Genomic DNA, 27,169 nt, shown 5'->3' with positions numbered 1-27,169 from the left:
TATTTGGAATCAAATATGTCTGGATAATCTGCTGGTTACATTGAAGAAGTAATCTTTTGGAGAATTAGAACATTCGTTATAGGTACTATTAAGGGATATTTCAACATCCCATACAGTCATGACTATATTTGGAAACATGATGTTATTATTACTCATCTCCAATTAAGTGAATGAAAATTAAGCGAGGCCTGTGAATCATTGAAAAGATTCAAGTCCTTGTGAGACTAAACACATACATGCAGGCACACACATTGTTGCTTTCTCTTATTCCTTTTTAGTAATGTTATGTTCAGTTCTTTTGCCTGGATCTTCAGCCTCTTGGCGTATTCCTAGGGTCAGCAAATCCCCTAAAGAAAAAGCTACTGCAGAATGTCCTCTGATTGACTTGACAAAAATATAGGTCAAGTCAATATATATATATATTTATTTATATATATGACATATACTATATATTATATTATGTATATTATATATTGATTTATTTATATGTCAAGCTTTCTGCATTGTTTTCTACAGGAGGTAAAAATCTGCTTAGTTCAAGAAAATTTGAAGATATTTAATAAATGGTAACCTGGAAATTCTAATGTGAAAGTCCCATTGATTGGAGGAGAATTACAGAGATAGATTATGTCTTCATAAGGCAATGTAAGGTAGAAATTTCAGGTTTAAATATAGTGAAGTCATAAAGGTCAGGGCAAATGTAAATATTACCAAGTATAATTTGGTAAATTTAAATTTTTCGAAGCTCTTAGGTATTTTCTTTTAAAAGCACATTTATAAAATGGGACATCCTATGTATGTCCCTGAACATGTACTCAACTCATTTTTAACAAGTACAACATAGCTATACAGTTTCTATAAATGAACAGTTCAATGTCAATTATATAAAACGTTACATAATAAATAATTTTTAAAAATTATTTTTTGCAGGACCCCAGCTGGGAAAACTGTATTAACAAATATGCTAATGAAAATTAATAAAGTGTTGAAGTATTATTCTTCACCCTTCTCTTTCATGACAAAGGAGACTAGACCATTAAACAAACATCTCATTCAGAACGTATAGTGCTCTTCTTCATCTCTTTCTCTCTCTTTCTGCTACTTTACTGACAATGAAACAAAATTGGATAGAAAAGACCGGTATTTAATGATTGGTTTTACTAATTATATTTTATGAAAAAATCCTGTAAGAATACTTTTAAACACTTAATATAGATAGCTTCTGAACATCATAATATGTTTCTATTAACAACATTCAGGAAAAGATGTTTAGTGTATTTTTTTGGGGTGGGGGAGAGCTCCCACTTGTGGGGTGTGGCAGAGGGAGAAGGAGAGTAAGAATCTTAAGCAGACTCAATGCCCAGTGACAGCTGAAGATATCCTAAAATACATAGAATTCCTGAGATCCTCATTTTCCAAATTTGTGACATCAGCAGTCTTAGGAACTAAATTACTTATTGGAAAACATAGTCAAGTTTTTATTTAATATTAACAATAAGAATTTATGGTTTGCTTTGCTCTGCATTTGAAAGTAGACTAAAGTTAAAATATACCTTTTTTCAAGAAAGAAAAAAACATATTGTTTTGAAAGTCTAAGACATCTGCTGGCTGTCTATATTGTGTTGAAATGATTTTTGTATTAAGAAATTATGTATTGTGTTGAAATGATTTTTGTATTAAGAAATTATGTAGACAATAATTTAAAAAGGGAATAGTTCAAAATCCACACTTTTCCAGGTGACGTTTGAGTACTTCAATTTGATACAGAAAGAATTGCTTTAATGCTAGTGCTATTTAAAGAAGTCAAGTGAGTATGATAAGCACATTTCAAAAGGTATTTCATAAAATATTCAAAAGGTATTTCATAAAATAAAGTTTATTTTTTTACTGTGGTTTGATTTGAACCAAAGTAAATACATTTATATTTTGAGGCATGAAATCCAGTCTTCCATCTTTAAGGGTGTTTCATTCCCTGTGTTCTTTCAACTACTGTTTATTTTTAGAATTTCTAATTTTGGTACAACATCATTTAGCAGGAAACACATGAATGAGGACATGCAAAAGCAAGTTTAATACCTATGATTGTTTTCCGTTTATGTTCATTTTGTTACATTAAAATACTTTATGAAATTTTCTGAATTATGCAAATTTAAAAATATAGCCTATGTTTTAAATATTAAGACAATAGGAGGCTAGTTCTTTATAAAGAGCATAAAGTTGTTCTTCATTATAGCCTAAGATAATTAGGCATTCAGACGTATTTTCAGGAAAGCTCTAGGTTATATATCAAGTCTTAACCTAAAAAAAGAGAAAATTCCTAACATCATGAAAATCAGAGAAGATAATTCAGAAATTAATTTCATAAAGAAACACATGAATGATGACATGCAAAAGCAAGTTTAATACCTATGATTGTTTTCCGTTTATGTTCATTTTGTTACATTAAAATACTTTATGAAATTTTCTGAATTATGCAAATTTAAAAATATAGCCTATGTTTTAAATATTAAGACAATAGGAAGCTAGTTCTTTATAAAGAGCATAAAGTTGCTCTTCATTATAGCCTAAGATAATTAGGCATTCAGACGTATTTTCAGGAAAGCTCTAGGTTATATACCAAGTCTTATCTAAAAAAAAGAAAATTCCTAACATCATGAAAATCAGAGAAGATAATTCAGAAATTAATTTCATAAAGATAAGACTACATATCATTTATTTAAATTAGACATATTCAAAATATTTTACCAAATGCAAATTAATACCATATGCAAAACTCCAGAAGAAAAAAAATGTATATGTTGTGCTTTACCATATAAGTCAGTAATATAGTCATTAAAACAATATATATAATGTAAAGAAATGATAGATATAAGGGTACTTCGGTGACTCAGTAGTTGAGCATCTGCCTTCAGCTTAGGTCATGATCCTGGGGTCCTGGGATCAAGAGCTGCATCAGGCTCCCTGCAGGGAGCCTGCTTCTCCCTTTGCCTATGTCTCTGCCTCTTTCTCTAGGTCTCTCATGAATGAAAGAATGAATGAATAAATAAATAAAGTCTTAAAAATGACATTCTTTGAGTAATAGTGGTAAATGATCTACTTATTTCACTTTTGCATTTTTTTTTGTTTCTGTGTTTGTTTTTATCTTGAGAGAGAGAGAGAGAGAGAACCTGAGAGGAGGTGCAGAGGAAGAGGAAGAGAATCTTAAGCAGATTCCATGTCCAGCATGGAGCCTGATGTGAGACTCACTCTCACGACCTTGAAAACATGACCTGAACATAAATCAAGATTTGAAATCAAATCTGATTGACTTACTTCACTCAGCATAATACCCTCCAGTTCTATCCACATTGAAGCAAATGGTGGGTATTTCTTGTTTCTGATGGCTGAGTAATATTCTGTTGTATACATAGACCACAGCTTCTGTATCCATTCGTCTTTCGATGGACACTGAGGCTCCTTCCACAGTGTGGCTACTGTGGTCATTGCTGCTATAAACATCGGGGTGTAGGTGTCTCCTTTTTTCACTGCATCTGTATCTTTGGGGTAAATTCCCAAGAGCACAATTGCTGGGTGGTACGGCAGTTCTATTTTTAACTCTTTCAGGAACCTCCACATAGTTTCCCAGAGTGGCTGCACCAGTTCACATTCCCTTCAACAGTGCAGGAGGGTTCCCCTTTCTCCACATCCTCTCCAACATTGGCTTTTTCCTGTCTTGTGAATTCTCCCCATTCTCACTGGTGTGAGGTGGTATCTCATTGTGGTTTTGATTTGTATTTCCCTGATGGCAAGTGATGCGGAGCATTTTCTCATGTGCTTGTTGGCCATGTCTATGTCTTCTTTGGTGAAATTTCTGTTCATGTCTTTTGCCCATTTCATGATTGGATTGTTTGTTTCTTTGCTGTTGAGTTTAATAAGATCTTTATAGATCTTGGATACTAGTCCTTTATCTGATAGGTCATTTGCAAATATCTTCTCCCATTCTGTAGGTTGTCTTTTAGTTTTGTTGACTGTTTCTTCTGCTGTGCAGAAGCTTTTTATCTTGATTAAGTCGCAATAGTTCATTTTTGCTTTTGTTTCCTTTGACTTCATGGATGTATCTTGCAAGAAGTTGCTGGGCCAAGTTCAAAAAGAGTGTAACCTGTGTTCTCCTCTAGGATTTTGATGGATTCTTTTCTCAAATTTAGATCTTTCAACCATTTTGAGTTTATCTTTGTGTATGATGAATGGTCTAGTTTCATTCTTCTGTCCAATTTTCCCAGAGCCATTTATTGAAGAGACTGTCCTTTTACCGGTGGATAGTCTTTCCTGCTTTGTCGAATAAATGTTGACCATAGAGTTGAGGGCCTGTTTCCGGGTTCTCTATTTTGTTCCATTGACCTATGTGTCTGTTTTTGTGCCGGTACCACATTGTCTTGATGACCAAAGCTTTGTAGCACAATCTGAAATCTGGCATTGTGATGCCCCAGCTCTAGATTTCTTTTGCAATATTCCTCTGGCTATTGGGGTCTTTTCTGATTCCACACAAATCTTAAGATTATTTGTTCCAACTATTTGAAGAAAGTCCATGGTATTTTGATAGAGATTGCATTAAATGTGTAAATGGCCCTGGGTAGCATTGACATTTTCACAATATTAATTCTTCTAATCCATGAGTATGGAATATTTTTCCATGTCTTTGTGCCTTCCTCAATTTCTTTCAGAAGTGTTCTGTAGTTTTTAGGGTAGAGATCCTTTACCTCTTTGGTTTGGTTTATTCCTAGGTATCTTATGCTTTTGGGTGCTACTGTAAATGGGATTGACTCCTTAATTTCTATTTCTTCAGTCTCATTGTTAGTGTATAGAAATGCCACTGATTTCTGGGCATTGATTTTGTATCCTGCCACACTGCCGAATTGCTGTTATAAGTTCTAGCAATCTTGGGTTGGAGTCTTTTGGGTTTTCTATGAACAATATCATGTCATCTGCAAAGAGGGAGAATGTGACTTCCTCTTTGCCAATTTGAAAGCCTTTTATATCTTTTTTGTTGTCTGATTGCTGAGGCCAGGACTTCTAGTCCTATGTTCAATAGCAGTGGTGAGAGTGGACATCCCTGTCTTGTTCCTGACCTTAGGGGAAAGGCTCCCTGTGTTTCCCCATTGAGAATGATATTTGCTGCGGGCTTTTCATAGATGGCTCTGAACATGCTAAGGAATGTTCCCTCTACCCCTACACTCTGAAGCGTTTTGGTCAGGAATAGATGCTGTATTTTGTCAAATGCTTTATCTGCATCATATGAGAGGATCATATGGTTCTTGTTTTTTCTCTTGTTGATATGATCTATCACACTGATTGTTTTACAAGTGTTGAACCAGCCTTGCATCCCGGGGATAAATCCCACTTGGTCATGGTGATTTATCTTTTTAATGTACTGTTGGATCCTATTGACTAATATCCTGTTGAGAATTTTTGCATCTGTGTACATCAAGGATATTAGTCTCTGATTCTCTTTTTGGTGGGGTCTTTGTCTGGTTTTGGAATTAAGGTGATGCTGGCCTCATAGAACAAGTTTGGAAGTACTCCATCCACGAAAAAAAAAAAAAAAAAAAAGGAAGTACTCCATCCCTTTCTATCTTTCAGAACAGCTTTAGTAGAATAGGTATTGCTGCTTCTTTAAACGTTTGATAGAATTCTCCTGGGAAGCCATCCGGCCCTGGACTTTTGTGTCTTGGGTGGTTTTTGATGACTGCTTCAGTTTTCTCCCTGGTTATCGGCCTGTTCAGGTTTTCTATTTCTTCCTGTTCCAGTTTTGGTAGTTTGTGGTTTTTCCAGAAATGCATACATTTCTTCTAGATTCCCTAATTTTTTGACGATAGCTGCTCATATTATGCTTTTAAAATCATTTGTATTTCCTTGGTATTGGTGGTGATCTCTCCTTTTGCCTTTGTGATTTTATTAATTTGAGTCTTTTTTGTTTTTACTAAGGCTGGCTAATGATTTATCTATCTTATTAATTTTTTCAAAACCAACTCCTGGTTTTGTTGATTTGTTCTACAGTGCTTCTGGTCTCTATTTCATTGAGTTCTGCTTGAATCTTTATTAACTATCTTTTTCTGCTGGGTGTAGGTTTTATTTTCTGTTCTTTCTCCAGTTCCTTTAAGTGCCAGGTTAACTTGTGTATTTGAGTTCCTTCCAGTTTTTGGATGGATGCTTGTATTGTGATATATTTCCCTCTCAGGACTGCTTTTGCTGTATCCCAAAGATTTTGAAAGGTTGTATCTTCATTCTCATTAGTTTCCATGAATCTTTTTAATTCTTCTCTAATTTCCTGGTTGACCCATTCTTCTTTTAGCAGGATGATCTTTCACCTCCACTTGAAATGTCTTCCAAATTTCTTCTTGTGATTGAGTTCTAGTTTCAAAGCATTATGGCCTGAAAATATGATTTTGATTGATATACTTGGCAGCTCCCACATAAGGGGCATACATATCCATGATTGTTAGGTCCTCTTGTTGGATAGACCCTTAAACTATGATATAGTGTCCTTCTTCACCTCTTACTACAGTCTTTGGGATAAACTTTAATTTATCTGATATGAGAATTGCTGCTTTTTTTTGAGGACCCTTTGAATGGTAAATGGTTCTCCATCCTTTCATTTTCAGGTTGTAGGTGTCCTTAGTTCTAAAATGAGTCTCTTGTAGACAGCAAATAGTTAGGTCTTGCTTTTTTATCCAGTCTGAAACACTGCATTTTTTGTTGGGAAAATTTAGCCCATTCACGTTCAGAGTTACTATTAAAGATATGAATTTAGTGTCATCATAATACCTATTTAGTCCCTGTTTTTATGGATTATTTCTTTGGGCTTCCTCTTTATTTTACAGGGTCCCCCTTATTATTTCTTGCAGAGCTGGTTTGGTGGTCACATATTCTTTCAGTTCCTGCCTATCTTGGAAGCTCTTTACCTTTCTTTCTTTTCTGAATGAGAGCCTTGCTGTATAGAGTATTCTTGGCTGCATGCTCTTCTCATTTAGGACCCTGAATATATCCTGCCAGCCCTTTCTGGCCTGCCAGGTCTCTGTGGAGAGGTCTGCTGTTAATCTAATATTTCTCCCCATAAAAGTTAGGGATCTCTTGTCTCTTGCTGCTTTAAGTATTTTCTCTTTATCTTTGGAATTTGCAAGTTTCACTATTAAATGTTGAGGTGTTAAGTGGTTTTTATTGATTTGGGGGGGGGGGTGATTTCTCTATCTCCTGGATCTGAATGCCTGTTTCCCTCCCCAAATTAGGGAAGTTCTCAGCTATGATTTTTTTTCAAATATACTTTCTGGTCCTCTGTCCTTTTCGGCACCCTCTGGAGCTCCAATTTAATGCAGATTTTTCCTTCCGAGGCTGTCATTTATTTCCCTTAACCTTTCCTCAAAGTCTTTTCATTGTTTTTCTCTTTTTTCCTCAGCTTCCTTCTTTCCCATCAATTTGTGTTCTATGTCATGCACTCTTTCTTCTACCTCATTAACCCCTGTCATTAGGACCTCCAGTTTGGATTGCATCTCATTTAATTGATTTTTAATTTTGGCCTGTTTAGATCTAAATTCTTCAGTCATGAAGTCTCTTGAATCCTTTAGGCTTTTTTCCAGAGCCACCAGTAGCTTTATAACTGTGCTTCTGAATTGGCTTTTTGACACTGAATTGTAATTGAAATTCTGTAACTCTGTGGCAGAGAGTACTGTTTCTGATTCTTTCTTTTGTGGTGAGTTCTTCTTTCTAGTCATTTTGCTCAGTGTAGAGTGGCTAAAACGAGTTGTACTGGGAAAAGGAAGAAAAAAAAAGAAAAAAAATAAAGAAAAAACAAAAACCAACCAGCCAAACAAACAAAAAAGAGTATGTTCTGGTTCTATATACTGTAAATCCCTTGACTTCCCCTGGAGCTTTCCAGTGATGCTCAGTCAAGAAATTGCTCTTCCCCTGCCCTCCCAGCTGGTCTTCTAGGGGAGGGGCCTGCTGTGCTGATTCTCAGGTGTGTGCACCTGGGGGAGCTGCCCTGCCTCCCCACCAGGTGCACGGCTCAGTAGGAGCTATTAGTCCTGTGAGGCCTCTGTTTCCAAGCAGCCCCACTCCGTCCCAGGCACAGGGTGACACCATGAGGAACAACCACACTGGCAGCGGTCAGCTATCCAGCCCTGGAGTCAGCTCCCACAGTAACCACCACAGGCTCCCAGTCTGCACTGGCCTTATGCTCCGGGGGTGGGGGGCACGGATTTGCACAGCTTGGGGGCACCGCGGGCAGGAGCATCCTTGTCCTGTTCCCTCTTATCTCCACCTCTCCCAAGGGAAGCGCTGGATCCTGGCTGTGTACCCCAGTGCCATTGGAATCGCTCCCAGGGCTGCGGCTCCCGAAGCCAGCCCTCTCTGCCTGGAGCCACTGCCTGAGCTGCTCCCAAGGCCCCGCAGATCGAGTGCTCTAGTCCTTTGGCCCACGGTGTCCGGTAGACTGGAGTCTCCACTGCCCTTCCTGGGATTCTGCTCGAGTTCCCTGCAAGCCTTCTTCCCTCCCGGAAGAATCCGGTGCAGATTTTTAAAAGTTCTTGCTTCTCCAAGACTGAGCTTTCTTGTCCTGGAGGCTTTTGCAGTGCCCCCCTCAGCCTGGCTCCCCGCGGGGGGGGCCCTTCCCCACTGGATTCTTTTTCAGTTATTTATTTTTTTTTCCTGTCTTCCTACCTTGTTAGAAGTGCAAACTCTTCTCTCTGTAGCGTTCCAGCTGTTCTCTCTTTAAATCTCAGGCTGAATTCATAGGTTTTCAGAATGATTTAAGTTATCTAGGTAACTTAAAGGTAAGTTGGTGGGGACAGGTGACTTGGGGACCCTATTCTTCTGCCATCTTGCCCTGCCCCCCAAGAGCCAGATTCTTAACCAACTCAGCCTCTGGGGTGCCTGTATTATATAGCATCCTTAAATAAATGTTCATAAAAATGTAATGGGCTAGCTGATTTCTGTACTCATGAAATTATATAACACTGATACATAATGATGTATCTTCATGGTAAATTGCATTTGTCTTATGTGTAAGTTGAGTAATTTACTTTTAATTAAGATAGGTCATCCATTAAGACACTCTGTGAATCAATTTGTATCCTAGTATCAGAATTTTGATTTTATATTTAGGGTCATTGGACTGATAAAGAGTTTAGGAAAGCTATGTGACAGTGTCTTCTGGGATGAACAATGATTTAGTAGTCAATCTAAAATTTAAATTGTAGATATACAAATGATGTATCAATAGTGTGTAGGGATTAAAGATTAAAATAAATTCACACACATTAAATTACCTTAGACAAAAATCCTCATACTATTTCATAGTTGTATGAAATCAATGAGAACTAGAAGTTTAAAATCATTATTTTTCCTGATCTATCTTCAATACTAAATGGTTGTAAGAAAATGATAAAATATCTTCAAAATTATATCTAAATGTCAACTTCTAATCGAATCAAAGTGTTGAGATATTTCAAAAATTAAAAAGGTTAACACCTCTTTAACACATTTCCATAGAGACATCAATAAAATTATCATTAGTATCTTTGAGTTGTTTTGATTAATTAGCCTTTTAAATTATGAAACATGACATAAATATCGTAAAATGCTTGGTAGGTATAAACACTACAGAAAATGATGTTTAAATTTTAAAACTAAATTTCAAAGAAAATTATTTTTCTATGTAATGCTTTTTTTTTGAAATTTCCTTCCATGCAATACTTTAAACGGTAGTTCTATATTCTGGCACACTTTATAATTGGCAGGCAATAGTGGGCATTTCTTAAAAAATTATGAAAGTATTAGTGATTTTTAAACTCTTTGATTGAATCTAATGTACAATAAAGTTTACAAAATATTGTCCCCAAAGCTATGAAACATTGGTAACCTTCAGGTATCCATAATACTATTATTCTGGGTATAATACTCTTACTACAAAACAGCCTTACCTACTCTTTCTCTATTCCATACCATACTTGGTTATTCTTCTTCCACCTTAGAAAAGGCATAAACTTCTATCATTTTAATAAAACTGCCATTGATTCAAGCTATCGTTGATCCTTTTGTATGTCATACCTTCTACCTGTGATGCATTAATAATAGGAAAATAGATTATTAGTTCTTCTAAAACTATTATCTATGCCAGAGTTCACTAGTATAAATAATTGGTCTTAGTATGTAGACTCAGTTTAACATAACTATGTATTTTCCTTATATATTATTAAATCAATATATATTGTTATTCAGTGGGAAAAATGGAAATACTTACCTTGATAATCACTAAGATAAAATAAGGAGAGCAGTCAGCTCATTGTCAGTATAGCTGTTTTAAATGAAACTCTTCTTTGTAGCCTCACATAACTCTAGATAATTTATATAACTATAAAGACTATTTTTTTTTCATTTGGAAAGTACTTTTAAAATTTCTATTGGATTCTTTTAATACGTATTTATTCACAGCTTTGAATGGCTTTTCTGCCCAAATATTCTCTCTCGAATTGTATGTATGAATTTTTTTCTTGAGGATAAGAGGTTTCTCAAAAAATTGTAGTTTTTTTCCCCATTAGGAAATTTTAGTATATGTGCTGCCAAAGTGAGCACATCCCCAATAGCAAATTTTAATAACCCCTTAATAATTTGTATTCATTGTATAGATGTGTGTGTATTAGGATATTCTGAAGATTTGTTTTTCAAAAAATAAACATAACCCATTTAGAGAAGAACTTCATTGACTATGATAGATGATAGATAGATAGAGCTATAGATAGCTATGACTGTACATGTACATATAGACATAGATGTTGGTGTAGATATTTAAGGGGGGAGGCACTAAAAAAGGAAAACAACTCTGAGTGATTTTATCCTAGAAATATTTTTGTTGCTTAATTTCTTCATTTTTTAATGCTTAGCTTTTTTTGCATGAATAAGGGAAATATTCCACATTATTATTTACACCACACTGGTGTAATAAGTAATATCCCTTAACAATCTTTAGTATTAAAAATGAATATATAGAATATTATTTAGAAAAAAATGTTCTGTAAAACATCTAACTGAGAAAAATGGACATTAAGCTTAACATAAGACTTTCAGTTAAATTCACAAAATATAGCTAAATATAAGGATTTCATAATAACACAGTTAATTTTATTTGCTATTAGACATGACTATAAATGGAGTTACTACGTACTTCCCCATATATTTCAAGTAACAATTGGCTCAAACATATGCAAAAGACTTAAAATTTAGCTTGAAATCAAAAGAGGACAATTATTTCTACCACCTAAAAATATAAGAAAATACTAAATTTTTCCTTGTATCTTATATTTTCATGTAAAATATGCTTTTCTGGAATGTGGGGAGTGAGCCATTCTGACTCAAGTGATAAAGATACCTTCCTTTACTTCAAGGAGGAAAAATCAAAGTGAATAGAATAAGCTTGACACTGAAACTGAGAGACAGGGATCTCTAAAGTTGAGAAATTTGGGTGGCATAATGTCTCTCTGTATTAACTTCAGAATAATCCAGCCTACATAATGGTAGTTATAGCAGAATGTATGCTTCCACAAAGGAAAAATACATGCTAGAAAATGAAGACTTCCAAGGGGAATAATTTTAGTTTCTTTATAAATTATGAAGATAGATCATCAAAATAGTTTTTAGTATTCAGATAAGCAGCTATGAATTGCATTAATAGAAAATAATATTCTAATATAACCCATCATCTCAACTAAGTTTAATCCATCACAAAACTATTTTTACACTCATGGACAAACACTCCCTCTCACACTCACATCAACATACATATGCACAACCACACATCCTTGGTAAAAATCCAATCCATTGGGTGACTGCTCATATCAACAGAGGAACCTATACTTAAGTACAAATAGTTGTACTTAATATACTTAAGTACAAATAAGTACAAATATACTTAAGTACAAAAATTATAGGGAATATTTAATGTTATTGGGAGATGGAAAAATATCATATTGGGAGGATAGACTATAATTTATTAGAAAATAATTTTTAAATACTAGTATCTAGCTGTTTAAAAATCTTATTTGAAAGTATGACACCATATTGAAAGACTACTATATTGTTAAATAAAGATCTAATTTAGAAAAATGTACTTTATAATTATCGAATTAAAATATATACGTATTAATTCATTTTTCAAAAAATACTTATGTATGTAAAACAGCTTTAAAAAGTATTAATATATACCTATCTGAGTAAATTTGGTTGGGGATTTGTTTGCTCATCTGAAGTTTTTTATTACACAGAATGTATTGTCTTATATTTTCTTGAGGGAAAAGTATGCTTGTGGCTGCCCGGGTGACTCATCGGTTGGCATCCCGGGTAGCTCAGCGGTTGGCACCGCCTTTGGCCCGGGGCCTGATCCTGGAGTCCTGGGATGGAGTCCCACGTCGGGCTCCCTACATGGAGCATGTTTGTCCCTCCGCCTGTGTCTCTGCCTCTCTCTCTCTCTCTCTCTCTCTCTCTCTCTCAGTGTCTCTCATGAATAAATAAATAACATCTTAAAAAAAGAAAAGCCTTTAAAAAAAAAAGATTTGATAGTTAATCAAATCTAACTCAAATTTGAATAATCTAAATATTGCTATAATTATTACTTAGGTGCAGTATTTGAAAAACCTTTCCCTTACCTTACAGCCTACTGTTAAGATGACTTCAAACTGTGTCTAAGAAAGAGTAAGTTTATTATTAACATACTTATTTTATGTCGATATATGCCTGTTTGTTAGTGTTACATTTTTTCATTTGCCAGCTTTAAGAGAAATGTCAAGAGAACATGCATGTAAGCCACTGACAGTTATGCAGATTTATATCCAAAATGTTATCTTCAAGCACTTTTACTTTTCTATTAAATTTAGAATTGTCCACAATATTCAATTGAAATACGTTTAATAAATCAGTAATCACTATATTGTCGATTTCATATCCTTTCAATTTCACCATTTGCTTAGAATCAACGACTTTTCCTAAGGACCATAAGAAAAATAATTCTCTTTTAAATACAAGAGAATATTAATTTTTCTATTAATTTATTTATCTGAATTTAATTATTAATATTAATTATTAATATTATAAAGTCAGCATATTTTATAAACATTGTATATATACAAACTCAGGTTAACTCATTTTCATCCATAAATTGGTTGGGGAAATATTTTGTTACAGTCACCCTATTGTAACCACCATATTTGATTCAAGAAAAAAAGGGTAGCCCTCTTTCTTTCAGGAAAATAAAAAGAAAAGAAATATTAAGTAGTGCTTTTCTACTTACATATTGCCTATACCATGGTTTATCAACTGAGATTTTGGGTCGGATAGTCCTTTGTTGTGAGGGTAGTTCTGTTCATTGTTGGATTTAGCAGTATCCCTGGACTCTACCCACTAGATAAAGTCAAAACCACAGTCATGACAATAAGAAATGTCTCAGACATTTCATATTTCTGGGGGGCAAAATCAGCCCTTTACCTTGGGAACCTCTTCAGTCTACAGGTGAATACAGGACCTTATTAATAACAATTCTGTAATGTAATTATCCCACTGCCTTATATTACCAGAGATTCTGTACATATTCCAAAACCCAGATTCTGAACAGATGTAAAATAAACAATGGGGTGGAATGTAGCCTGGGAACTGTTGTCTGATTTTTATCTTCCTTTAAAACATCAAAGTAAATGAAAAAAAAAAAAAAAAACGAAAGGGAGGAAATTAAAACAGTATTCCTTCCTGGATAATTTTTATATTGTGCTAAAAAATAAGGAAAATTTATATACTTCCTAAAGTCTATTGATTCAGTTTTAGCAAAAGATTTTTAACCTAAGAAGAGGAATCTTACAAGAATTTTAGTACTGGAATATAGTAAGTAAATATAATATTTAAACCTAACATTTATGAATTCTAGTTAGATAACCATTTTTTATTAAATTTCTCAGAAAATATTGTATTTGTAAGGGAGAACCAGATCATAAATTTTGCTTATTTTATGTAACAAGTATTCCTTAGACTACCTCGCAAATAAGAGTGAAATATTACATTGAAAGTTATATCCCTAAATTAATAACTTTGGTCAGTTCAATGAAAGGATATGATTGATGCTCTTTAAAGACATATGCAGAACATATGTTCTAACAAAGAAAATATATGTGTATGTATACACCCATCTATTTTTCCCTAAAGTTAAATCATATTACAGATATGGAGCACTGTGACTTTTACCAATATACCCTTATATGATACCTGTGTATATATATATAAAGAAAGATTTCATATATCTTAAATAAAATTGTATGATTTGAATAGTGACTTATCACCCTGCCAAAGATTTTTTTTTTTCTACTTAGTCTCTGGAAGCTAATTCAAACTTTAGGATTTTGAGTCAAATTCTGTTTAAATATTGACATCCTGAGGCATAATTAAATTCTTAAACCTTATCATACATTAAATTTGTGTAATGAACTAGAATATCAACCCAGAAAGACCCTGCAGCAAAAGAATGTAGAAAATGCCAATGTGGACAAAATGGAGTTGGTATGGGGGCAGGAAGATCAGGAGCACAGCCTGGGAGGGCACCATTCATTGGTCCAAATACCAATGGTGATTGTATGTAACACCTGGTGATTATATGTAACATGAGAGTATCACATGGTGATACTGGTGATTATATGTAACATGAGAGTATCACATATCTTTGATTCTGGTAATTTAACAGAAGTTCATGAACAGTATTTTAGAGGATATAAAAGCCAATCCGTATTAAAAAATATAACTCCAGTTAGCTCTGCTACAGAAACAAATCAAATGTAAAAAAAAGTACTAGTTGAATCAACAAAACTCGAACAAAAACTGGGCCAAGATTTTTTTGTTGTTGTTGTTATAAAAAAATATTTTGTGGTTCTGTGGTTCACATTCTTTTCAGCAGATACTTGAAACTCAGTTGGAATATATTTTTCATGTAGTAAGAAACCAAAGCAATGGTAAACAATCAAAATTCAGTGCAGAAAATTTTTTGTTTATGTGACGTCAATAACATTGGTCTTATATTTTGTGCTTTACAGAAACAGTGCTGCTGACATAATATAACCTTAAAGTTAGCTGTAAAATATTCAGTTTTTAAATAAATTATCTTTATATATATTTCTGAAATGTTCATTCCTTTTCATTAAAAAATATTGTAAACAGCAATCTTGATATTAAAGAAATCATGTCAGGAAGATTGCACATGATTTCTGTCAAGTGATAAGAAATATATATGAGAAAGTATTTAAGGCATAGACTATTTCCTCTTCAAATCTGGTTCCTCTATGTTATAAATAAGTGATATGATATTATATTATAAAACAAGTAAATAAGCATACAAATAAATAAGAACAATATGAAGGAATATTATATAGAAAACAAAAAAAATATTTCTTCAACCAAAATATGTGTTATATAGACATTTTTAAAGCAATTTAAAATATCCACTCATTTATTCATTCATTGAATAAATAAGTATCTTTTGATCAGAAGTATATCCCAGGTATTTTTGGTACAAGCAAAACAGTAATCAACAAAACACACAAAATATGTTTCCTTATGAAGTTTATATTCTGTTAACAGAGGTAGTAATAAGTGCTAAAAGAAAGATTAAAAAAAAAAAAAAGAAAGAAAGAAAGAAAGAAAGAAAAAAATAGGGCAGCCCGGTGGCTCAGCGGTTTGGTGCCACCTTCAGCCCAGGGCCTGATCCTGGAGACCTGGGATCGAGTCCCACATCTGGCTCCCTGCATGGAGGCTGCTTCTCCCTCTGCCTGTGTCTCTGCCTCTCTCTCTCTCTCTCTCTCTCTCTCTCTCTGTCTCTCATGAATGAATAAATAAATAAAATCTTTTAAAAAAGAAAAAAAGAAAAGAGAAATAAAGACATAAGAGGGAAGGAGAATAGGAAATGTTGGATCAGAATGATAAATTTTACATGAAATTGCCAGAGAAATTCTTTCCACATGGCCATGTTCTGGTCTTTGTGGACTTTTTGTCTTCCAGACTTTCATTAAAGACACACACACACACCACGTAAGCATATATGTATATGTATGTAACAGTTGTATTTTATACTGTGTTGATAGAAAGAACAGTACTAATATTATATTTAATGATTTTAGTTGACAAGAGAGTTCATTTCCTTTCCTTAATTAAAAAAATTAAAATATTTTTTAGAGACCTTAAACATATTGTTTGTTCTAAGTATTGTACATATTGGGCTAGTGGATGCATTGATTTTACCTCATTAAAAAGACATTTATAGGGAAAAAAGATAAATGAATTAACTAATTATAGAAGTATCTAGAGGAAAGCATTCAGATGGAACAGCTGTTAAAATATCCACATGTGGGACTTTGTTTGGCATATGCAAGGGACAGCAGTGAGTGAACTGAATGTGACTGAACTGGAGAGTGAGGAAAAGAAAATGTGAAAGCCAAGTAGGAAATGCCATGAAACAACTGATGGACAGTCTGTTTTGGCAGGACCATGTATTTCATTCACTAAAATCTTTGGGCTTCATTCTGAGCAAGAAGTGAAACCATTGGAGGCAGGTGTTCAACCGAGGAATGAGATGACTAAAATCATTTTGCTAGAATCACTTGGTCTGAAGGACACAGGGCAGTTGTTGAGTCTCTTAAGACAGTACCCAGAGTGTGGCTATTAAAATGTAAAGGAGAATGTGGTCATATTCTGGGGGAGAGATAGCTGTGTCTGAGATGAGAGTGGTGATTAGAAGTCGTGATAATGCTATCAAGGCAAAGCTAAAGTTATTTGCTCAACGACCATACATAGGGTTAAGACAGGAGAGAAAAAAAGAGAATCATTGGAATAAAAAAGGATTTATTGCTGAGCAAATGAAAAAGATAGAATTGGCATTGACTGAAATGAGAGAAACTCCAGAAGGAATAGATATGGGGAGAATTGTAAGAACTTCATTTTTCATGTGCAAAGTTTGCAATTACTATCAAATATACAAGTGGAGAAGTCAAGCTGACATAGAATATTTGGAACTTGAGGTCAAGAGAGACATACATAAAATGCAAATCCAGAAGTCAGCTTTTAGATTATGATTAAATCATCGGATAGCATGAGAGCCTGTTAGAGTAGATAATAAAAAATAGTCATGTGAATGGATTGACACTCCTAAATTTAGGGGTGAGAGTTGTGTGCAGGTACAGGAAGTATTAAAAAAAAAAGAAAGATATAGTGTACGAAATGTTTCTAAACAGCCAGAGTAGATTACTGCATTTGATTGCTGAAGTTGCCAACATAAAGGTAATTGGTAACTTTGAAAAGAGTTGGAGTTGGTGAACAAAAACCAGTGCAAAAGGCCAATATGAAGCCAACAATTATCCACTATACTTTCAAGAAACTTTTCTGTAAAAAGAGCAGACAAATGGAGCAAAAGTTAGAGAAAGAAATAGGATCAAAACAGGGAATTTTTATTATAAAAGATAGAATTTACTTATGTACTAATTTGAATAATATAAAAGAGAGAATTGGTAGCAAAGGAAAGAGAGGGAGAATCAATGCAATAATGTCCTTAGATAGATGTGAGGGAATGAGAGGTAAAAGCAAGGAGAGGGGGGAATTTTAGCTAGGAGCATGACATCTATTTTTATTGTTTATGCACAAAGAGTAAATTAGTAAGCAATAAATTATTTATTTGTTTTGCCGGTAGGAATTAAATGTGTAAAAACTAAAAGATTTTTTATTTTATATTCTCTTCTTACTGATCTATAAATATGTCTGAGCACTGATATCATTATTGATAGATTTGTCCTACTCTGCATCCCATTGGCTCTTTTTTTGAGATTCTGAGGAGAATAAACTAAATAAATTGAGATTCAATGGCTGTATTTCATTGTTTATGTTTTATGGTCCTTTTTAGATTCAAAAAATATAGTATTTTATATAGTTTCCTTATTCTTTCACTAATAATTATATTTCTTAGTGAAATTATGAGAGAATATATAGAGATTTAGAAAATTATATTTCTCTTCTTGTAACAAGGATACAGATTTTCTTCCTTTTATTTTCAATTTAAACTGTCCATCTGAAAAGGCTTTTATAAATTACAGTTCCTGCATTTTCCTTTCTTCTCCATATTGTATCCTTTTCACAGTGTCTAACAATTAATGCAAGGACTACTCCTTCTTATCACATGCTATTCAGTCTAGAGAAAAGTTGAATTGTATCAAAAGTTCTCCATGGCTTCTAAGTATGACATATAATATTACTGTGACCTGCTAAATGCCAGTGAGAACCGTGAAAATTCGAGTAAAAACATTCATCACCTTCCAAAATATTTCCCTTGTAATCTATGCCACCTCCTTGAGTATTATCTAGATAAACTTTTTATTATTTGTACATTTTATTGAGCCCTATCTTAGATAATTTTCTAAGAACATTCTATAAAACTCTTCAAATCCTAACAGACACTAATTAATTGAGCAGCAGATACCATTGTTAACCCTCTATGATAAATACAGAAACTGGGGAGGAGAGAACACAAGGAAAATATTCAAAATCACATGCATAATTAGATAATTGGTAGAACCTGGATTAGAGGTTCTGTAATATCATTCACAGAGGTTAACATCCAGAATTCTCTCAGACTACAATATGCAGACTTATTTTTAATTGTGATATATTGAGATTATATGGATCCTATTAAGAAAGTTATGTGGATGGGAATATCTTCTTCTATATCTAATTTATACATCTGCTGTTATTTTTAAGATTTTTTTTTACTTCTTTAAGAGAGAGGGAGAAAGAGAGAGAGAGAGAGCAGGAGCAAGAGAGGGGCAGAGGGAGAGGAAGAGGCAAATCCCCCGCTGAGCAGGGAACCTGATGGTGGGGCTCAATTCCAGGACCCTGAGATCATGACCTGAGCAGTCAAAGGCAGATACTTAACCAACTGAACTACACAAGTGCCCCTATTCTTTGCTGATTTCTAACTGGTTTTGAAATGCTTATTGTATGCATATTGTGGATTTGATCCTTTTTCATTCTAAGAGTTATATATTTTTCATTTCCCCTGAAATGTTTTTCCTATGATGGTTTATATAACACCTTATTACCATACATTCTAGTATCAATATGGTACCAGAAAGAATATTCTTTATAAAGAATACAAGTTGTGGGGTACCTGGGTGTCTCAGTCTGTTAAGTGTCTACCTTCGGCTCAGGTCATGACTTCTGGGTCCTGGAATTGATCTGAGTCAGGTTTTCTGCTCAGTGGGAAGTCTGCTTCTCTCTCTCTCTCCTTCTCTCTCTCTCTCTCTTTCTTCTGCCCCTCCCCATCTCTCATCCTCTCTCTCTCTCTCTCTCTCTCTCAAATAAATGATTTTAAAAACCTAAAAATATTACAAGTTGAATCTATTCATTTTTGTTATTGTTACGTTGATACATTTTTCTGTTTTCTTAACCATTAAAATTAGCTCTTATTTAAAATGAAAATACATGAATTTATTTGGCCAAAAAAAACAAGAAACATAAATAAGAATTATGGTCAACTATACTGATTTCAATTTTGCATTTGAAACACCTATTTTATATTAGTGACAGGAGCCCATTATTTGAAAGCTATTCTCTACATATCTCATTTTTCATCCTAATATCTATTTACAGGGTCTGATAGTTGTTTCTAATAATGTGAAAATTAGATGGATAGATAGATAATGATGATTACATTAAAATGTTTTATTGATTATGATTGAAATAGTAAGAATAAATATTGAATTATTTGAAAATATTTTCTTCTTTGATATATTCTAAATGTAAAACAGAACCCAAAATGGCATAACATGACAAGTCTTTGATGCTGAAAATTTACGCTAGGAGCTTTAAACTGTCTATTTCTTTTTGGCTATAGGTGAGAATATTTGTTGTATGTTAGATTTTTTTTAAAGATTATTTATTCATGAGATACAGAGAGAAAGAGAGAAAGAGAGAAGCAGAGACACAGGCAGAGGGAGAAGCCGGCTCCCAGCAGGGAGCCCAATACGGGACTCGATCCCAGGACTCTAGGATCACACCCTGGGCCAAAGGCAGGTGCTACACTGCTGAGCCACCCAGGGATCCCCTATGTTAGATTTTTCCTATGTCTCTGCACAAAATAATCCTAATCTCCTTATTTTCTGACCCAATTATTTAAGAATTTATGCATGATCATAAATTTTAGAATTTTTCAATGACAGTATGTTTTTTAAGTAAATGAATAAAATATTAATACATAATCTAGAAAGAATAGAATTATTCTGTCTGATTCTAACCAATATCCCTTTGCTAGTGTGTGAATGAAGATTCAAAGACAAGGAAGAAATAGGAAAATATACTTTGACTTTATATTTTAAAAAAAAATTATTTATTTATTCATGAGAGACACAGAGAGAGAGAGGCAGAGACATGGGCAGAGGGAGAAGCAGGCTCCATGCAGGGAGCCCGATGTGGGACTGATCCCAGGACTCCAGGATCACGCCCTGGGCCAAAGGCAGGCACTAAACCACTGAGCCACCCAGGGATCCCATACTTTGACTTTAATTACAGATAAGAAATGCACCACTATTCTTGTGAAAAATATATTCATGAATAATTATAATTATGTTTACATTTTGTGTGAACTATGAATGCACACCTATTTCATGGCGTAAGTTTTGAGTGTGTGGTTAAAAGGTTGAGACTGTCTTTTTGAGGTTGAAATACAGACTAAAAATGGAAAGAATACTAGTAGAGATCCTTTAAGACTAATATGGACATTACTAGAGATAATAGTCTTACACACAGCATTCAGTGAAGCCTCTTTCCACCCACCCACTTCCAGCAAAATTAAAGGAATAGGAGGAAATTGTCCACATGTGTTTAAAGGTGGAAAAGAATTTAAGGACATGGTTTTGTCAATATAAGAACTCAAAGAAGGCCAAAGCAAAATTAAATGAAAAGACTCGATACAGAGGAAACTAACATTATTAATGATAAATCAGTATAAATCAGAAAGGAATAGAAGTGGAATTTCTAACAGAAAAAGAATATAATGAAATCACAGGAAATATAGATGAAAACATTCCATGATAGATTCCAATGTTGGTCTGATCTCTTTGTCTTATATTCACTCTTTAATTTTCATTTTCTCCCACTAAAATGGCAGAGAATGTTTTCATTCTTCTTGACTAGATTAGATTAGTCTAGTCTAGGCAGATTAAAGCCTAGACTTTAAGGTACCTTATGTGTTTCCACTTACCCGATAGGGCTTCTTGCCATCACCATGAGAAGAACATGTCTCATGCCTCACTAATCTCAGGAGCAGGATAAGATGACTCCACTCAGATCACCAACCACCAGCATACTCACAGAAGTATGAGGTAAAATAAGTATGTACTATTGTATTCAATTGAGTTTGTATGGATCTTTTTAATGAAAAAATATGTAAGAAGTGCACATTAAAATGCTAAATAATATCGGGAAGAAGGCAATACATGTGAAGGAAAAATATAATCAAGGGTAAGAATAATTGGTATAACCAAATCAGACAACTTGATAAAAGAACAAAAATAATTTCCAAATTTACAATGTAAGGACATGATCCAGCAATAAAGTTTGTACCTCAGTTGAATACAGTAGTATGTGTGTCAGGCTCCGTGCTGAGTGCGGAGGCTGCTTGTCTTTCTCTGTTCTTCATCCTGCTTGCTCTCTCGCTGTCTCTCAAACTAATGGATAAATAAATAAATCACATTATACAATTTGCTATATATCTTGATCTAGGGTCTGGCTACATGGGATGGGGGTGTACTGACCAAAAAGTTCAGTTTTCTATATGCTTAAGATTTTGTACTTCATTTTATGTATTTTTCTTAATATTATGTATTTTTCTTAATATAAAAGTCTTATTTTATTTTTTTTTATTTTAAAGATTTATTTATTTATTTATGATAGACACACACAGAGAGAGAGAGAGAGAGAGAGAGAGAGAGAGGCAGAGACACAGGCAGAGGGAGACGCAGGCTCCATGCCGGGAGCCCGATGCGGGTCTTGATCCCGGGACTCCAGGATCGCGCCCTGGGCCAAAGGCAGGTGCCAAACCGCTGAGCCACCCAGGGATCCCCTTAATATAAAAGTTTTAAAGATCCATTCTATCTTTTAAAAGTATTTATTCTAATTGTTCATTTAATGTTTATGATTATTCTTAGATGATTGTTAATTTTGAGTAGAAAGACTTATTTTTCTTTTATTCTTTGTGGTTTTATGCATTTGCTTAAATTATTTATAGTAAACATTTTTTTACACAAACTATATAGTATTTTATATCTTAAGTATAGATATGAATACGGACAACTTGGATTGATAATAATACATGACAAATTACAGTCACACGAGGAAAGCATGCTATGCTGAATCAAACAAAAAACAGACGACCATAAGTCAATTAGAAAGACTAACCAGGCAGTGATATTTTAAGAATATGAAAGATGGTTAAGAATTTTACAAATAGGAATGGGAGGGAGAACACTTGAGTGAAAAGAGTCATAATATTTGTGAATTCTTTAACAAAATAGAAATAGGTTTTGGGCACATCCCATGGTAAAAACTGTGGTGAGCAAACAAACAAACGTAAAATGGTTTCTGCCCTGAAATTACTTACAGCGTAGTTAATAAACACTTGGAAATCTATCCTAGAGATGAGAAGAACTAAGAGAAGTTATTGAATTCCTTTTAAGATTTTAAAAATAACCTCCATGTACAAAAGGGAGCGCATAGTGATGGGCTGCCCTGATGCCCTTATTTTTTTCTCAGCTGCTTGGAGTGTGGCCTGCTGACAGCTTGAAGGTGAACTGCTCTTGCAGGCAGCCTGTATCCAGTGATAAAAGCCCAGCCCTCTTGCTTCAATCATAATAACCCTCAAACATGTAGGTTCTGGAAATATCCCTCCAGTAAACCTCTGACTGCAAGTATCTTTCCTATAGCATGTTTTCTGAGGACCCTGACCTATGATAGTAGATATGATGAGTCATCTAAGATGACAACTCTAAAATGTAATCTTACAGCTGCATAATTGATTTTCCAGGTTGTCAGTGTGGGCCTTGTAATGGCCATTGGTGTACTTACAGCATCTGGAATGTCCTGGTTCAACTGCTAAAACTTTTACAAGAAAAATAATGAAAGTCTAAGGATGACTAATCACAAAACAGAAGTGATAGAAAAAGACAGAGAGCCTCCATGACAATATGGTAATTTTCTGAACCCAGAGGGCAAAAACATTGACAATCAGTCCCAGGACTTAATTATAGGGTTAGATGCCTTTAAATTCAGCAAGTCTGCAACACCAAGGTAAGTGACATGATTGAGAAAGGTGGAACCCTGAGATTTGGAAAGAGGCATTTGGAAAATATAACTCCTGTTGTGCCCTCTGGATTTGCAGCAGTGTCTGCTCCTCTGTATCAGAATTTAGAAATCCCTTCTCCCTTTATGCTTGAAAACAACGTAGAGGGCTTTACCTTCTAAGGCTGCACTCTGCCTCGCCTGGAACTGCTTTGTCATTCCTGCTGGACAACATATTATATCACAACGAAATCCTGTTTTGAAAGTGCGTGGCCTGATAAAAGATGAAATATTCCAAAGTTGCTGCATGACTGAGGAAACACATCCACTTGCAGAGAACCAGTATATAATGGGGCTGGATATAAAGGATTCAGGATCAAGGAGAACAGTTGATAAATTTGAGTAAGAGAGTTTACTCTTATGGGAGTACTCTCCTTTGATGCAGTATTTAAAAGCTGGCAAGATCCTGAGAGGTAATGCTGAACATGAGTGGCTTTTGGAAGATTGGAAAATCCCACAAACTGAAGTATAAAGACAAAAATTTCCATGGAAAACTTGGAAATAAGTGATCATAAGGCTTGGAGAAATGGACATGCTAGAATGATATATTACATTCAGAAAATCCATCCGCTGACTATATTCTGTGGGAAGATACATTTACCAAGACAATACGGAAGACACCGATAAGAGGGTCACCAGCATCTCTGAGAAGCTCAGAGATGGTGGTCTTTTGTGGGTTTGCCCAGCATCTAGGAGGAGTCTGAACTACCAAAACACAAAAATTGCTTAATTTATATAATTAAAACAAAATCAACACTAAATGAGAAGGAGGCTGAGGGAAGCCACTACAAGAAAAAGTGGCCATTTATTGTCAAATTTTCAGATGAGGCCTAATTATTAGACCTAGATTCCATACACTGAAGGAATCCTGGTTTTTCAAGAAGGCATTAATAATAAAAATGGTTAGGCTGAATAGATGTGTAAAGATGAAAAATTGTCCTGCAAATCTACTACTTGATGTCGAGGGGATCAACAGGTGTCAACAGATCTCTGATTCTATTACCAACTGTATCTTAGTTCACTTAGGCTGCTGCAAAAAATACCACAGACTGAGTAGCTTATTAACAACAAAAATTTATTTCTCACATTTTTAGAGGCTGGCATCCTTGCCAGCATGTTTAGATGAGGACCCTCTGTAGGGTGTCATACTTCCTATAGTATAACAGAAGTGGCAAGGGAGATCTCTCTGACCTCTTTTGTTAAGGGCACTGGCCCATTTCTTGAAGGTTCCACTCTCATGACTTCATCACCCCCCTGTGGTGATTTCTAATAGCATCATGTTGGGTATTAGGATTTAAAATAAGAATTTTGGAGGGACACAGACATTCAGTCCACAGCAATGAGACTTTGTAAGTTCTGCTCTATGTAAGCAGGAGATGTATGTTTACTTTACTGATGAAAGTAATAAAATATTACAGAGAAATTTGTTAGAAGTTTCCAAAGAGATGGTATAAAAGAAATCCCAAGGGAAACTGAGCATGGCATGTTATTCTACTGGGAACACTATGAGAAAAGTTGAGGAGGCTCTGTCATGGTCTCAGATGTGCAGCCATGGCACAAACTTTTTCATAGTAAGAATTCTAAGTTTCCGTTTAAGATACAGTGTTTTGGGGGCACCTGGGTGGCTCAGTTGTTGAGCATCTGCCTTCAGCTTCAGGTCGTGATCCTGGGGTCCTGGGATGGAGTCCTGTATTGGGCTCCCCACAGGGAGCCTGCTTTTCCCTCTGCCTGTCTCTGCCTGTCTCTGCCTGTCTCTGCCTCTCTCTCTTTGCCTCTCATGAATAAATAAATAAATAAAATCTTTTAAAAAAGAGTGTTTTCTGATAAATGCAGATATTTGGAAACACTCTGAATTCTAGAGATAAACCAGAGACAAAAATAAATTACAAAGAAAAGAACCTCAATATTAGCCCTCAGATAGCTATAAGACTTCATCAACCTTTCTATGAGGAAAGATTAGAAAATACTATACATTTATATGAAGAGAAGGTTTTAGTGTGAACAGAATTTGAAAACTGAGTCTCAACAATGAAGTCTCAACAATTTTATAATCCTATCTTAAACAAGATAGGATTATAAAATGTCATAATAACAAAACGTCCCTCTAGAGGGTAGTTTTAAATAGCACAGCTTCCAGTGACTCTTGCACATTTCTAACCAAATGTCAGTTTGGGTGCTCAGTACGCCAATCACCAATCAGGGGAATTTGCTCACTCCCATCCCAGAAGGATTGATAATTGGTATAGTTTAAGGAGATAATCTTGTCTCTCTCACTAATAGAGTTTGGACCAATTTGTTCTGAGGAAATTGCTGCATGTTTCAGAGTAAGAAAGTCCCTCCTGGCACTTGGAAAGCTCTCCAAGAAAATTTCTCTTTCCTCCTTTTGATTTTGTCATGAGATTGATGCTGGGGTCAGCTGCACATATTTTCATCTCTAGCTAACATATAGAAGAAAAGGACAAAATACATTAACTGTAAATAGAGCTGAGAGCCTGGATTAAGCCAATTCTGAAATCTCTGGGTTTTCATTTTTGTGAGGAAATAATTGTTCTTGTTTAACCAATTTGAAGATTATTTTATATTTCCTTCTTCCTATTGCCAACTGCCAAAAATATTGCAGGGTAGCTTATGAGTACCAAATGTGATAATAAAGGTAAAACAATTGTAATAGTGCCAGACACATAATAAGCACTCAGTAATGGAGAAGATATAACTAATTAAATGGGCTACATTTTTATTAAACATTCAGGATTATTTCAATTCATGTTGATTGTACTTTTTAAGAATTTTCCTACTGGATAGTTTTGTATTGATGTGTAGATCAATATAATTCTAATGTACCTCATAGTGTGATAAAGATGAATTTGGAACAAATATGATGGTGTGGATGGCTATATTGGCTCTGAAATTTTATTTAAGATATATTGCAATCTGAGCAATAGTAAGTCTTTTAATCTGTGAACATGACTCTCTTTCCATTTTTTTTTTTTTTAGGTCTGCAATTTCTTACAACAAGATTTGGAGTTTTCAGTGCATAAATTATACATATCTTTTGTCAAATTTATTCTTAGTATTTTAATATATTTGCTGCTATTGTAAGAGGAAATATTTAAATTTTATTTTCAAAATGTTCATTGCCAATACATAGGAAAATAATTTGTATTTTGATAATGTGACTAATACTGGCAAACTTGTTTACTAAAAGTTTTTCTGTGGATTCTTTGGAATTTTCTATATTCATGATTATACCACTGGAAAACAGATTTACTTCTTCCTTTCCAATTTAGACGGCCTTTCTTCCTTTATTTTGTCTAATTGCTCTGACTAGTACCTTCAGTACAATGTTGAATGGAAGAGGCAAGAGTAGATATTTTTGGCTTATTCTTGGTAAAAGGGGAAAGCCTTCAGTACATCACCATTAAGTGATATTAGCTGACAAATTTGAGTAGATATCTTTCATCAGGTTGATATAAGTCCCTTACATTCCTAGTTTCTTGATTTTTTTTCATAAAAGTTTGTTTGACAATGTCAGATGTTTTTCCTGTATGCACTGAGATGATCATATGCTTACTTTTAATTTATTTGTATGGCATATTACATTGGTTGGTTCTCATGTGCTAAACTAATCCTATAATTTTTGTATAGATACCAATTGGTCATGGTATATAAACATTTTTATGTGTTCTGGATTTGCTTGCTGGTAATTTATTAAAGGTTGATTTTTTTTCATCTAGTTATA

Source organism: Vulpes lagopus, chromosome 16, assembly GCF_018345385.1.
Source record: "Vulpes lagopus strain Blue_001 chromosome 16, ASM1834538v1, whole genome shotgun sequence".
In the NCBI taxonomy this organism is placed as follows: domain Eukaryota; kingdom Metazoa; phylum Chordata; class Mammalia; order Carnivora; family Canidae; genus Vulpes; species Vulpes lagopus.
This window is presented reverse-complemented; position numbering follows the sequence as displayed.